This window comes from Saccopteryx leptura, unplaced genomic scaffold, assembly GCF_036850995.1.
Source record: "Saccopteryx leptura isolate mSacLep1 unplaced genomic scaffold, mSacLep1_pri_phased_curated manual_scaffold_18, whole genome shotgun sequence".
NCBI lineage: Eukaryota > Metazoa > Chordata > Mammalia > Chiroptera > Emballonuridae > Saccopteryx > Saccopteryx leptura.
This window is the reverse complement of record NW_027095700.1, coordinates 1,618,374-1,632,926: the sequence shown is the minus strand read 5'-3', so window position 1 is coordinate 1,632,926 and position 14,553 is coordinate 1,618,374. Positions and strand designations below refer to the sequence as shown.

The following is a 14,553-nucleotide window of genomic DNA, read 5'->3' as shown; positions in this document are numbered from 1 at the left end:
TGGGCTGGCTGTGGGGGAAGCAGCGTGGCTGATGGACAAAACGGGTCTTTCTCTCAAGGTGAACGTGTTTCCCGGGCGAAACAAGGACGCACGAAGTGACGGTCATCTACAGCAGGGGTCCCCAAACTACAGCCTGCAGGCCACATGCGGCCCCCTGAGGCCATTTATCCGGCCCCCGCCGCACTTCTGGAAGGGGCACCTCTTTCATTGGTGGTCAGTGAGAGGAGCATAGTTCCCATTGAAATACTGGTCAGCTTGTTGATTTAAATTTACTTGTTCTTTATTTTAAATATTGTATTTGTTCCCGTTTTGTTTTCTTACTTTAAAATAAGATACGTGCAGTGTGCATAGGGATTTGTTCATAGTTTTTTTTATAGTCCGGCCCTCCAATGATCTGAGGGACAGTGAACTGGCCCCCTGTGTAAAAAGTTTGGGGACCCCTGATCTACAGGGTGGAAGCACATAGGGTCCGCCCTCACTGTGCGTGGACTCTGTCTGTGCACACTGGCCCGCGCCCCGATGTGCTTGTGACCCGGAACCCGTGTCGCTGGGCCTTCGCAGCCCACAGCGCGCAGCAGGGGGCGTTCTGACGCGTGTGTGTGTGTGTGTGTGTGTGTGTGTGTGCGTGCGCGTCCCCAGCCGAGGTCTGACGGGGTGGTTCCTGCTTCGGGTCGCGGACTGTAAACTAAACAAGTGTCCTCTCCAGCCTCCTTGTTGTCATGGTTTTTGCATTTGGGGCCTTCTTTTCGACGGTAATTTCACTGTGTAAATGAACCCTCACGCCAGGTAGGTCGGTGGTTAGAGCATCCTCCCCACACACCAAGGTTAAGGGTTCAATCCCTGGGCAGGGCACATACAAGAATCATCCAATGAACACATCAATCAGTGGTACAACAAATCAGTCTTTCTCTCTCTCTTTGTATCTCTAAACTCAATAACTTAAAAACGGTTTAAAATACAAGTAGAGGCCCTGGCCGGTTAGCTCAGTGGCAGAGCATCGGCCTGGCGTGCGGGAGTCCCGGGTTCGATTCCCAGCCAGGGCACACAGGAGAAGCAACCATCTGCTTCTCCACCCCTCCCCCTCTCCTTCCTCTCTGCCTCTCTCTTCTCCTCCCGCAGCCGAGGCTCCATTGAAGCAAAGTTGGCCCGGGCTCTGGGGATGGCTCTGTGGCCTCTGCCTCAGGCGCTAGAATGGCTCTGGTTTCAATGGAGCAATGCCCCAGATGGGCAGAGCATCGCCCCCTGGTGGGCATGCCAGGTGGATCCCAGTCGGGCGCATGCGGGAGTCTGTCTGACTGCCTCCCCGTTTCCATCTTCAGAAAAATAAAAAAATAAAAAATACAAGTAGAATCCTTCACAGTGGAGTTAAGAATCTTCGCCAAGAGACTACACCACGCATGATAAGTACTTTTTAAAAATCAGCTATTGTTGGCCCTGGCCGGTTGGCTCAGCGGTACAGCGTCAGCCTGGCGTGCGGGGGACCCGGGTTCGATTCCCGGCCAGGGCACATAGGAGAAGCACCCATTTGCTTCTCCACCCCCCCTCCTTCCTCTCTGTCTCTCTCTTCCCCTCCTGCAGCCAAGGCTCCATTGGAGCAAAGATGGCCCAGGCGCTGGGGATGGCTCCTTGGCCTCTGCCCCAGGTGCTAGAGTGGCTCTGGTCGCAACAGAGCGACGCCCCGGAGGGGCAGAGCATCGCCCCCTGGTGGGCGTGCCGGGTGGATCCCGGTCGGGCGCATGCGGGAGTCTGTCTGACTGTCTCTCCCCGTTTCCAGCTTCAGAAAAATACAAAAAAAAAAAAAAAAAATCAGCTATTGTTGTTACATTAGAGGTCAGAGGCTATCTCCATGTGGCTCGATCCTGAGGTACGGGAGGCAGGACTGTGGGGAGTGGAGCTGGAAATACAGGCTGAGGTCAGGTCCCCAGAACGCCGGGTTTGTGGTGAGGAAGCGGACATTTTCCCACCACAGCCCCCGGGGAGCCACGGTGCTGTCTGAACAGGGGTGGACAGAGCTGGGCTGCGCGCTGGCCTGAAATGGGGCGTGGCGGGGAGAAGACACGGGACAGGGCACTGACGGGGACTGAGACCCACGAGAAGGTGGTCCAGGAGGGCGGTGAGGACGCCAGGAGGAAGAGGAGGAGAGAGAGGGCGTGAGCTCTGGGAGAACTCACTCAAGGAGTCAAAACCCAGCGGACGGGGAGCTGGTGGTGTTCACGGGCCGCACAGAGCACCGTCACCGCGGCGGCACCGAGCCCAGGAACCTGCAGGAGCTGCTGATGTACCAGGCGTGCGCTTCTCTGTGGGCATCTGGACTGACGCCTTCAACAGCGGGCCAGCGGTTCTCAGGTTTCAGACAGAAAGACCCGCTGGGGCACGGCTCCAGCTGAACAAACAAGATGGCGCCCTGGCCGGGTGGCTCAGTGACTAGAGAGCTGCCTTCGTGCCCCCCAGGTTGCAGGTTCGACTCCCAGTCGGGGCACGTACGACCAGGTGGAACAGTGAGCTGATGCTTCCCTCTCTCCCCTCTCCCTTCCCTCCCTTCCTTTCCCTGTCTCTCAAACCGATGGGGAAAATTTTTTAAAAATACAAAATAAACACAGAAGATAGAAAAGGGATGCAGTTGGGCAGGGACGATGCTCAGTTCAGCTTGTGGCTGGGGCGTTGGGGGAGCATCACAAATGGGGGTGGTTTTGATGGACAGCTGAACAGCCCTGTGCTAGCAAGAGGCAGCACCTAACACCTTCCGTCTCAGAGTGAAGCCATGTGGACGCAAGGGCTATAATGCCTGTGATTCTTTCTTATTATTATTATTTTTTTTTGTATTTTTCCAAAACCAGAAACAGGGAGGCAGTCAGACAGACTCCCGCATGCGCCCGACCGGGATCCACCAGGCATGCCCACCAGGGGGCAATGCTCTGTTGCAACCAGAGCCACTCTAGCACCTGAGGCGGAGGCCACAGAGCCATCCTCAGCGCCCGGGCCAACTTTGCTCCAATGGAGCCTTGGCTGCGGGAGGGGAACAGAGAGACAGAGAGGAAGGAGAGGGGGAGGGGTGGAGAAGCAGATGAGTGCTTCTCCTGTGTGCCCTGGCCGGGAATCGAACCCGGGACTCCTGCACGTCAGGCTGACGCTCTACCACTGAGCCAACTAGCCAGGGCCTCTTTGTTATTTCTTTTAATTTTTAATTTGAGAGAAAGAAACATCAGTTTGCTGCCCCACTTATTTATGCATTCATTGCTGGATTCTGGTATGTGCCCTGACCGGGGATCAAATCCCCGACCTCGGTGTATTAGGACGATGTTCTAACCATCTCAGATACCCAGCCAGGACCTTGCGGATCTTAAAAATACCGAAAAGCCACAGGAAGGGTGGGGGTGGGGGGGGAGAAGGCGGGCCTTAGGGACTGATATTCGGGGTCCTTAGATACGGGCTTCCCTGCTCTCCTGAAAACCTGGCTACCTTTCCTTTTTCCTGCAACGAAGAAGGCACCACACTGGACTAAAAATGCTAATAAAACACCAAAAAGCCGTGTCGCTCTCTTAGACCGCTTTGCCTGAAACAGCCATTGTCCCACGGGGCACACACGGACGCTCACGGAAAGGTTTTAAATGCCTCATTCTTCACTTAAATCTGTTTATTTCGCTTTGGGAAAGGGGGTGGGCGGGGGTGGGACTTAGAACCGAAAGGCCAGATCCCGTTTCTCATATAAAAACGAGGCTCTTTGGGATTTTCCCCCGTGGAGCGGTGAGCGGTGCAGGCCAGGCCGCAGCTGCAGGGGGGACCCTGGTCTGAGTTCACTTGTGTGTGCTGGTTACAGGGGCGGGAGCACAGGGCACTTGTGCCCAATACAAACAATGACGGACATGCCTTCTGTCCACTCACGCTCCTGGCTCCCTGCGGACGGGGGCTGGCTCACAGGGGCTGTCATGGATTTCAAAGGAAGATGATCAAAGAGAAAATGATTGTCAAGTCTTACCATCTGCGTAAGGACACAATGAGAGCGACAGAGAGACACAGAGAGAGAAAGAGAGAAGATGAAAAGAGAGTGCTTATCTACAGACTTTGATTTTCCTATCAGAAAGATTGCCTTTGGGCTTCTGAAATGGACCGTTCATCGTAGCCGGGGGGGGGGGGAGGGGGGGGGGCACACACCTTTCTGGCCACACCTGGAGAGCTCTCCAAACCTTCTGCACGGCCTCCAGCCCAGCATGAAGGCGCCCTTGGGCGGAACAAGGGAAGCAGAAGGAAGTCCTTCCCCACCTCTGATCCTGACACTGCTCTCTCTGGAGCCCAAAGCCTTGGTGTCCTAAGTTCTCGCCGGACCGGTTGGGCACCTGTATTTGATTTCGAGAAGCTCACTGAAAATAGAAAGATAACATTTGCCCAGAGCTCGAGAAATATTTAAAATAGCGTCTGTGCTCCGTGAACCAGAACGTACGTACCCCAATCAAAATGGTGTTTTTTCCCAAAAGCCGAGGTCCAAAGGTTGCGTTTGCAAATACAACTTCCCGAGCACGAGCCGGGGCCGTTGCAAGGCCTGCCTGCGTCACAGGAAGGTTGAGGAAGCCGGATTCTGCGCTCCCCTCGGGCGGAAGGGCGGCTGAAGCATCGTTAGTGCTGGTGCAGGGCAGAATCCGAGGGTCTTTGGGAGACCCTGAGGAAACCGGGAAATTCACTTGGGGCTCCTAACAAGCCCCCCAAGGTCGAGCAGTGTTTTGAAACCCCAAAGTCTGCTTTGTTTACAATAAAGGTAGGTCTGAATTTTTTTAAAAAAAGGAACTAGGCCCTGGCCGGTTGGCTCAGCGGTAGAGCGTCGGCCTGGCGTGCAGGGGACCCGGGTTGGATTCCCGGCCAGGGCACATAGGAGAAGCGCCCATTTGCTTCTCCACCCTCTCCTTCTTCTCTGTCTCTCTCTTCCCCTCCCGCAGCCAAGGCTCCATTGGAGCAAAGATGGCCCGGGCGCTGGGGATGGCTCCTTGGCCTCTGCCCCAGGCGCTAGAGTGGCTCTGGTCGTGGCAGAGCGACGCCCCGGAGGGGCAGAGCGTCGCCCCTGGTGGGCGTGCCAGGTGGATCCCAGTCGGGCGCATGCGGGAGTCTGTCTGACTGTCTCTCCCCGTTTCCAGCTTCAGAAAAATACAAAAAAAAAAAAAAGAACTAAACAAAAATCACGTAAGTTGGATAGTCCACATGATAACGTCACAGGAATTGTTACAAAGGTATCCTGTGGTGTCTGCTTACCCTTTTGTGACAGGGGCACCCTGTGACAGCCGACAGAGGTCCAGCCTGTATCTGACCCAGCGCACACCCCGGGACCGATGGCAACTGCCCAAGGACAGCAGGCGTAACAGCGGGCCCCTCTCAGCCACCAGCCTTCCCCACAGCCTGGCTCTCCGATTCGGCCTCGGTCCCGGCGGGGAGACCCACGTGGGAAGCCCTTGCAGAACTCACAGACCCTGCCAGTCAGCCCTCTCCTCTCTCCCAGGCTCCCAGCCCCCAGTCTGGGGTCTTCATTAGGAGGAAAATATCAGCAAGCCACCCAGGAACCTGAGAACTCGTGTTGGGCAGATAAAATGTATTATGCTCACTTTGTTAAAAATGTCGCTGCCCACGTGAGGCCGTCGCCCAGGTGATATTAATGTGTGTTGGAGATCGTTGTAGCCTGGAGCTTGGTTTTGGGATTAAGCCTTTCCCACCCTTTTTGATGTAGGGCGGTATAATCCAATCATGCCTCAGAGAAGTGACTTTGTATTAGAGACTTCCCTATTTTGTATATTGGATTAAAGGTTTGGATTTCTACACTATAAAATAGGGGCAGAACGGGAGCTTGGGCTCTCTTGGTTCCTGGGATGATTAGCATGAGAGAGCAGAGGGAGCAGAGCAGAGAACAGAAAGAGGCCATGTGGCCAGGAGAAGCAGCCAAGATGGCGGAGTGCTGAGTGAGATGCCAGTTTGTGCAGAGTTTGTATCTGGGATAAGGAAGGAGATGGGGAACTGAGGAGAATAAGGCTGGTGAGCCAGAAACCTTTGATTCTAGGAAACTCAGATAAGTCAGTGGCTTTGTGAGCACTGAATGTGAGTGGGTTTTGGAGCCCAGTGTGTGTTTTTACTCGCCCACCGGGTGCAAGCTAGAATTAAAGAAAATGGCCTATCAGTTTTTGGCTCCGTTGTTTCTTTACCGACTGTCCGAATCCAATGCGAACCTGCATGGGCTGGGCTGCTGTGATGGTGGCCCTGGCTTCTGGCTTTACAACTCGCCAAGCACCACCACGGCGCCACCAGCCTGCTGTCCCCTGCACGCACAGTAAGGCCATGGGCGTCAGCGACCGCTGTCCTCCTGAGCTCCCGGGGACCCTCAGGATAACGTAGCAGAAGAATCTGCACGTGGGCAAAGAGACCCACAATAATCAGTTTCCTGTTCTGTCACATCGGTTGCCTTGAGCGACTCTATTTCCCTTAAGGAATACATGCTGAAGGGTTCAGCATGTATCATGGGAAGTCGGCAACCAGTAAGGCAGGGGTCCCCAAACTATGGCCCGTGGGCCGCATGCGGCCCCCTGAGACCATTTATCCAGCCCCCACCGCACTTCCGGAAGGGGCATCTGTTTCATTGGTGGTCAGTGAGAGGAGCTCCTGGAGTACTATATGTGGTGGCACTGCAAAGCAGGGTGTCGCTCACTGTTGGGCAGATAAAATGTATTATGCTCACTTTGTTAAAGATGACACAAGGAGGCCGTCGCCCAGGTGATATTAATGTGTGTTGGGGGCAGGCAGGATTGTTGGAGCCTGGGGCTTGGTTTTGGGATTAAGCCTTTCCCACCCTTTTTGATGTGGGGCGGTACAATCCAATCATGCCTCAGAAGTGTCTTTGTATTAGAGACCTCCCTATTATGTATATTGGATTAAGGGTTTGGATTTCTACACTATAAAATGGGGGCAAAACGAGAGCTTGCCCTCTTGGTTCCTGAGATTTTCAGCAGAGGAGAGAGTAGAGCCAGCAGCGGGAGGAGGCCACGTGGAGGAGGTCAGGAGAAGCAGCCAAGATGGTGGAGTGCTGAGTGAGATGCCAGTTTGTGTAGAGTTTGTATTTGGGATAAGGAAGGAGATGGGGAACAGAGGTGAATAAGGCTGGTGAGCTAGAAACCTTTGATTCTAGGAAACTCGGATAAGTCAGTGGCTTTGTGAGCACTGAGTGTGACTGGGTTTTGGAGCCCAGTGTGTATTTTTACTTGCCCGCCGGGTGCAAGGTAGGATTAAAGGCTATGGCCCACCAGTTTTTGGCTCCGCTGTTTCTTTACCGACTGTCCGAATCCAATGCGAACCTGCATGGGCTGGGCTGCTCTGATGGCAGCCCTAGTCCTGCCTCTTGGCTTTACACTCACGTACAGTACTACTTCCGGTGACGCGGGACGCACGCGTCACGGCTCCAGAAGCGCGTCATATCACTTGTTACAACGGCTAGCAGTGACAAATATGGAACCGGACATTGACCATCTCATTAGCCAAAAGCAGGCTCATAGTTCCCATTGAAATACTGGTCAGTTTGTTGATTTAAATTTACTTGTTCTTTATTTTAAATATTGTATTTGTTCCCATTTTATTTTTTTTTTACTTTAAAATAAGACATGTGCAGTGTGCATAGGGATTTGTTCATAGTTGTGTTTTTTTATAGTCCAGCCCTCCCTCCAACGGTCTGAGGGACAGTGAACTGGCCCCCTGTGTAAAAAGTTTGGGGACCCCTGCAGTAAGGTTTCCTCAAGGACAAGCGGGACCTGCAGGGACCCGGTGCTTGGGGACGTCTCCATGTTGGTTGATTCAGTCGCCCGCTGGAGCAAGACTCTTGTCTCACGGTTCATCACGGTGTCTTCTATACCAAGAACTGTCAGAAATACGGTGGATATTCAATACACATCTGTGGGATAAGCTCATTGACTTCTCCAAAACATTAGGTCAGTGGCTCTTCTTTTTTTAATTGATGGCTTTTAGAGAGAGGAGAGAAGAGAGAGAAGCACCCGTCTGCTGTTCCACTCAGCTGTGCACTCATTGGTTGCTTCCCATATGTGCCCTGGCTGGGGATTGAACCCACAACGTCGGTGTTTCAGGACAACACTCTAACCTACTGAGCTCACCACACAGGGCTGCTTAAAAGGATCCAAAGGATCCTTTTCACAGTCGAGGTTGTATAGACAGAATTCTCAGACGGCCCCTCGCCGTCCTGTCCCCGGGCCAGCACACACCTTCTCCGACGTATTAACCAGGTAGGAACTCAGGGCCTCCCGGGAAAGGAGTTTGCGAGTGTGGTTAAATCCCAAACCGCTTGGGCCCTGGCCGGTTGGCTCAGCGGTAGAGCGTCGGCCTGGCATGCGGGGGACCCGGGTTCGATTCCTGGCCAGGGCACATAGGAGAAGCGCCCATCTGCTTCTCCATTCCTCCCCCTCTCCTTCCTCTCTGTCTCTCTCTTCCCCTCCCGCAGCCAAGGCTCCATTGGAGCAAAGATGGTCCGGGCACTGGGGATGGCTCCTTGGCCTCTGCCCCAGGCGCTAGAGTGGCTCTGGTCGCGGCAGAGCGAGGCCCCGGAGGGGCAGAGCATCGCCCCCTGGTGGGCAGAGCGTTGCCCCTGGTGGGCGTGCCGGGTGGATCCCGGTCGGGCGCATGCGGGAGTCTGTCTGACTGTCTCTCCCTGTTTCCAGCTTCAGAAAAATACACACACAAAAAAAAAAATCCCAAACCGCTTGGCCTTGAGAAAGGCAGGCTACCTGGGTGGGTCAGGTGGGTCTGACCGAGTTGGGTGAGAACGTAAAGAGACCAGCGGGGTGGGGAGGGGGTGTTCCTGGAAGGGGAACTCTGAGAGGCAGGCCCTCTGCTAGGATACGGAAGAGGAAGGGACTCACCACGAGAATCGCAGGTGGCTTCGGGGCTGCTGTCAGTAAGGAAACAGGGACCTTAGCTCTGCGACTGCCTGGAACTGAGTTCTGCCACAACCCCCCGAGCTTGGAAGAGGACCAGGCCTTCAGAGGAGGCCCAGCGCCCCAGGGTCCTGGCTGGCCGGGGCCACACCCTGGCTGGCCCCAGGGTCCCGGTTGGCAGGGCCCACCCCTTGCTGCAGCCTGGCCGGCACTGAGCAGAGAAGGCAGCAGCACCTTCTGTCTGACCTTAGCCCTGGAGCCCGTCGCCAGGCGTGGCTTTAAGCTCATCAGTCTGTGATGATTTGGGATATAGTTCTCGAAACTATTAAGAAAGTAATTTGGGGGGACAGACCACAGAGTAACCCCTTGTGTCACGGCGGAAGCGTCGGGGTCATGTGGGACCCCATTCAGGATTGTTAAAAGCACAAGTGTTCGGTTTCTGTTAGGCTAGGGTGTGTTTTGACTTACGCCTAACTCGGGTTACATCATGGTCGTAGGGATGAAACTGTGTCATAACCCAAGGGTCCCGTGTGTGTGTGTGTGCGTGTGTATTTTTTTTTTTTTTTTGTATTTTTCTGAAGCTGGAAACGGGGAGAGACAGACAGACTCCCGCATGCGCCCAACCGGGATTCACCCGGCACGCCCACCAGGGGGCGATGCTCTGCCGCGACCAGAGCCACTCTAGCGCCTGGGGCAGAGGCCAAGGAGCCATCCCCAGCGCCCGGGCCATCTTTGCTCCAATGGAGCCTTGGCTGCGAGAGGGGAAGAGAGAGACAGAGAGGAGGGGGGGGGGTGGAGGTGGAGAAGCAAATGGGCGCTTCTCCTATGTGCCCTGGCCGGGAATCGAACCCGGGTCCCCCGCACGCCAGGCCGACGCTCTACCGCTGAGCCAACTGGCCAGGGCATGTGTGTATTTTTTTTTGATGCCAGGTTGGTTTTTTCCACTGTGACTTCATGGGGAAGTGGCACTCTGTATTGTCCCCCAAGGCCTGGTTTTGTACAGAGGACACCAGCATCCTCACAGCTGACTGAGGGCAGTTGAAATCTGGTCCAGGTTCCCCACCCGTGTCTCCTGTCTGGAGTGGTCACCCGGAGGCCTGTGGCCTGGGGACATTCCCTGGCGACTGGTAAACACAGGCCCACACAGCAAGTGCCCCTCCCTCCCGGCAGCCGCTGCTGGGGCTCCCCCCCACCCCCCGGCAGCAGAGGAGGGGTGAGGAACTCATCTTCCAAGGAAGGGGCGGAGAGAGTCCCGCTTCTGCGAAATCCCGAAACGTGTTAGCCATTTATCTTGGCTCTGTGCGTCTGAAACAGAGAACATCACAAGCATATGTGTGCGGGGTGCGTGTGCCCATCACGTGGTCCGTGGGCTTCTTTTCCAGTCAGGAGAACACACGTGGAGGTCGTGTGTCCTCGCCGGCTGACTGCGTGACAGGCAGGGAGTCACGTCCCATTCCAGCGAAGTCTCTGAGGCCGTCGCAGACGGGCCCACGTCCGCCGCACGGAGCCCCACGATGTCCACGTCCCCGGCGACTGCTTCAGCAAGAATGACGCCCAGGCCCTGGCCAGTTGGCTCAGCAGTAGAGCGTCGGCCTGGCGTGCAGGGGTCCTGGGTTCGATTCCCGGCCAGGGCACACAGGAGAAGCGCCCATCTGCTTCTCCACCCCTCCCCCTCTCCTTCCTCTCTGTCTCTCTCTTCCCCTCCCACAGCCGAGGCTCCATTGGAGCAAAGATGGCCCGGGCGCTGGGGATGGCTCCTTGGCCTCTGCCCCAGGCGCTAGAGTGGCTCTGGTCGCAACAGAGCGACACCCCGGAGGGGCAGAGCATCGCCCCCTGGTGGGCAGAGCTTCGCCCCTGGTGGGCGTGCCGGGTGGATCCCGGTCGGGCGCATGCGGGAGTCTGTCTGACTGTCTCTCCCCGTTTCCAGCTTCAGAAAAATGCAAAAAAAAAAAAAAAAAAAAAAGAATGACGCCCACCTGCCTGGACCTCAGGCTGCTGCCAGTGGGGGACTCAGCGGCCATCAAACCCATGAACACGGAATGCCTCTGACACCAGGGGTCAGCCACATAGAGCTGTGGGCCAGCTCCTGTCCAGCACCCACTTTTGTACCGGCCACGAGGGATGTCTGTGTTTCTACGTGGTTAAGAAGGATTGCCTGGCTCCCCAGATGAGTTCTCACCTGCCGAACCCTCACCTGTCCCCTGCTGCCTTGTGCCCTGCCGGACGATCACCGCCACCCGTGGCCTCCGGCAGGGACCAGAGCTGGGCACGTGCTCTGCGGCCAGGCAGGGTGGTGGCCGCCCCCGTCCCGGGATGGCAGCGCCGTGGCACACTCCACGGACGGTGTGGGCAGGGAGTGGGCGAGCCTCCCGCCCACCCTCACCTCATCCAGGTTCCCGGCCCTTCCTCGGGCTTCCTGCCCAGAGACTCTGAGCTGGCACCTGGCGGTTACATCGCAGTCCTGGCCAGTTGCGGAGCCCCAGAGCTGAGGCTCCCGGAAGCAGCCCGCACCTGTCCGGTGACCCCCCCCCCCCGGGGCACGGTGCTGAGCGCCCGGCACCTGACACGTTCTGTGGGCTCCATTGCCCCTCCTGGAGACGTCCCCTGGGACTCTCTCCCACGACCACTGCCTGAGCTCAAACCGGGCCTCAGGCTCTGCTTTTGGGAAAACAGCCCTGGCAGGAACCTAACCGAGAGCCCCACTTCCACGCAGACAGGGAGAAAACTGGCACCGATCGGTATTTTAAGATAACAGCGGTAGCCCTGGCCGGTTGGCTCAGCGGTAGAGCGTCGGCCTGGCGTGCGGGGGACCCGGGTTCGATTCCCGGCCAGGGCACATAGGAGAAGCGCCCATTTGCTTCTCCACCTCCACCCCCTCCTTCCTCTCTGTCTCTCTCTTCCCCTCCCGCAGCCAAGGCTCCATTGGAGCAAGGATGGCCCGGGCGCTGGGGATGGCTCCTTGGCCTCTGCCCCAGGTGCTAGAGTGGCTCTGGTCGCGGCAGAGCGACCCCCCAGAGGGGCGGAGCGTCGCCCCCTGGTGGGCTGCCGGGTGGATCCCGGTCGGGCGCATGCGGGAGTCTGTCTGACTGTCTCTCCCCGTTTCCAGCTTCAGAAAAAAAAAAGATAAGAAAAAAAAAAAGATAACGGCGGTGCCGTGCGCCAGCCACGGGCTTCGAAGCTCACGCCTGTGACGTTAACGCAAGCCTGTCACCCGTGGTCTCCAGTTTGATGTAATTAGGGTTTATTTATCTTATTTCTTTTCCTATTTGGTTCACAGCTGTCACATGGGAAAGGTAAATCGATCGTTCCGCGAAACAGGAATCTGGCCCTTCAGAAGGGAACGTACATCCCTGTGGAAGAAAGAGCCGCCGAGCAGGGAAGGTGTGGGCAGCGCCCCGCGGTCCCAGTAACGACGCTGACCGCACCGGCGTCCTCCAGCAGAGAAGATTAAATATTGATCCTCCGTGGGGGCAGAGACAAAGAGCAACCCTTCATTTCTCTGTCCCTGTCCGGTGCGTCTGCGTCCTGTCCCCTAGGTAGGGGACATGCTCAAACCCCCCCCCCCCGCGTGTCCATGACAACCTCCCACCTCTTATAGGATACGTGACTTTGGGAAGAACCACCTTACTGGGATCATTTGTCACGAGTGTCACTGGAGATGTTAGGACGCTGATGCCCCGCTGAAAAAATATATATATATCTTTGCATAAGTGCGAGTGAAACTCGGATGACAGAATTATTGGCTGTTAGCATTAAAAGTTAATGCGTACGTACTAAAGGCTGAATGAATTCTTTTACTATCCCTCACAGTCTCAGATGGGTTTTTTGTTTTTTTTTAAACATAATTTGCTTATATTATAACGGATGGGGACATCAGCGTTACATATAATAGATAAATGACAAAGAGAAACCGACCACATTTTTTAAAAAGGTTTCGAAAGTCTGCTTCTCTTCAATTCTGTATTCTGAGTGCTTATGTGGATAATCTCTGTTTTTGTTTCTGGTTTTTTAAGCAACAGAGGGAGAGAGGGAGAGAGGGAGAGAGAGAGAGAGAGAGGGACAGACATATAGGAACTGAGAGAGACGAGAAGCATCAATTCTTTGTTGCGGTTCCTTAGTTGTTCATTGGTTGCTTCTCTTATGTGCCTTGACCGGGGAGGGACTCCAGCCGATCTAGTGACCCTCTGCTCAAGCCAGCGACCTTAGACTCAAGCCAGTGACCTTGGACTTCAAGCCAGCAACCATGGGGTCATGTCTATGATCCCACGCTCAAGCCAGTGACCTCAGGGTTTGGAACCTGGGTGCTTAGCATCCCAGGCCAATGCTCTGTCCACTGCACCACTGTGTGGTCAGGCGATAATGTCCATTTTTAACCAGGAAGTGTGATGATTTCTTATAATGTCATAAAATAGGACTTAAGCAATGATGGTTCATTCTAGCTGTTTAAATCTTTCTATCGGGTTTTTTTTTTTGGTTGTTATTGTTCAGTGATTATCAAGCCCAAGTGCATGTGTATACTAAGTATACGTAACGAGCTTGGCCTGGGAGCTCAGCTGGTTAGAGCATTGTCTCAGTATGCCAAGGTTGCGGGTTCGGTTCCCGGTCAGAGCACCGAGAAGAGTCAACCAATGAATGCATGAATAAGTGGAACAGCAAACTGATGTTTCTCCATCGCTCTCTCTCTGAAATTAATAAACTAAAAACGAGGCCCTGGCCAGTTGGCTCAGCGGTAAAGCGTCGGCCTGGCGTGCAGGGGACCCGGGTTCGATTCTCGGCCAGGGCACACAGGAGAAGCGCCCATTTGCTTCTCCACCCCTCCCCCTCTCCTTCCTCTCTGTCTCTCTCTTCCCCTCCCACAGCCGAGGCTCCATTGGAGCAAAGATGGCCCGGGCACTGGGGATGGCTCCTTGGCCTCTGCCCCAGGCGCTAGAGTGGCTCTGGTCACGACAGAGCGACGCCCCGGAGGGGCAGAGCATCGACCCCTGGTGGGCAGAGCGTCGCCCCTGGTGGGCGTGCCAGGTGGATCCCGGTCGGGCGCATGCGGGAGTCTGTCTGACTGTCTCTCCCCGTTTCCAGCTTCAGAAAAATACAAAAAATAAATAAAATTAATAAACTAAAAACGTATCTAGAGAGAGAGAGAGGAAGAGTCGTTCTGTCTAAGTTGCGGCCAGTATTCCAGCATCACACTTGGCTTCCTGCACGGCCTCAGCTCCTGGCTCGTGTCCCTGTGGGGGCTGGCTTGCGTATTTGCAGAAACGCATCGAGCCTGCCTGTCTGCCACACACAGTGGCGAAGGAGGACCCAGGAGTTGAGCTCTTGCTATCAGGAGAGTTCCCAACCCCTCGTCAGACAAGACGTCACAGGGAGGGGGGGCCTCCCTTTCCGAGGCAGGCGGGGTGGACTTGGGAGGTGGGGAGATTCCTTTCTCAGCGTCAGCCTCTCTGTCCTGCCGGATGAGGATCCTGAGGCCGTCAGCGTCTGCGGGGGGGGGGGGGGGGGGGGGGGCGGGGGGGGCGGGGTTCCAGCTGCAGCTAATGGACGCGGGGGCCACGCAGGCTGTCCCAGGAAGAAGGTCACGGATGCTAACACGCGGCCGAGCCCAGCCAAGACCAGAAATCACCTATCACCACCCAATCCAAGCTGCTTGGCC

General features: G+C 55.7%; 1 non-coding gene across 1 annotated transcript; it reads right to left on the bottom strand.

Annotated features, from left to right (window-relative positions):
* Nucleotides 1-3,082: 3,082 nt before the first annotated feature.
* Nucleotides 3,083-3,158, bottom strand: TRNAV-GAC (transfer RNA valine (anticodon GAC)). Its single transcript has one exon. It is a non-coding gene; the product is annotated as a tRNA-Val (tRNA).
* Nucleotides 3,159-14,553: the final 11,395 nt, after the last annotated feature.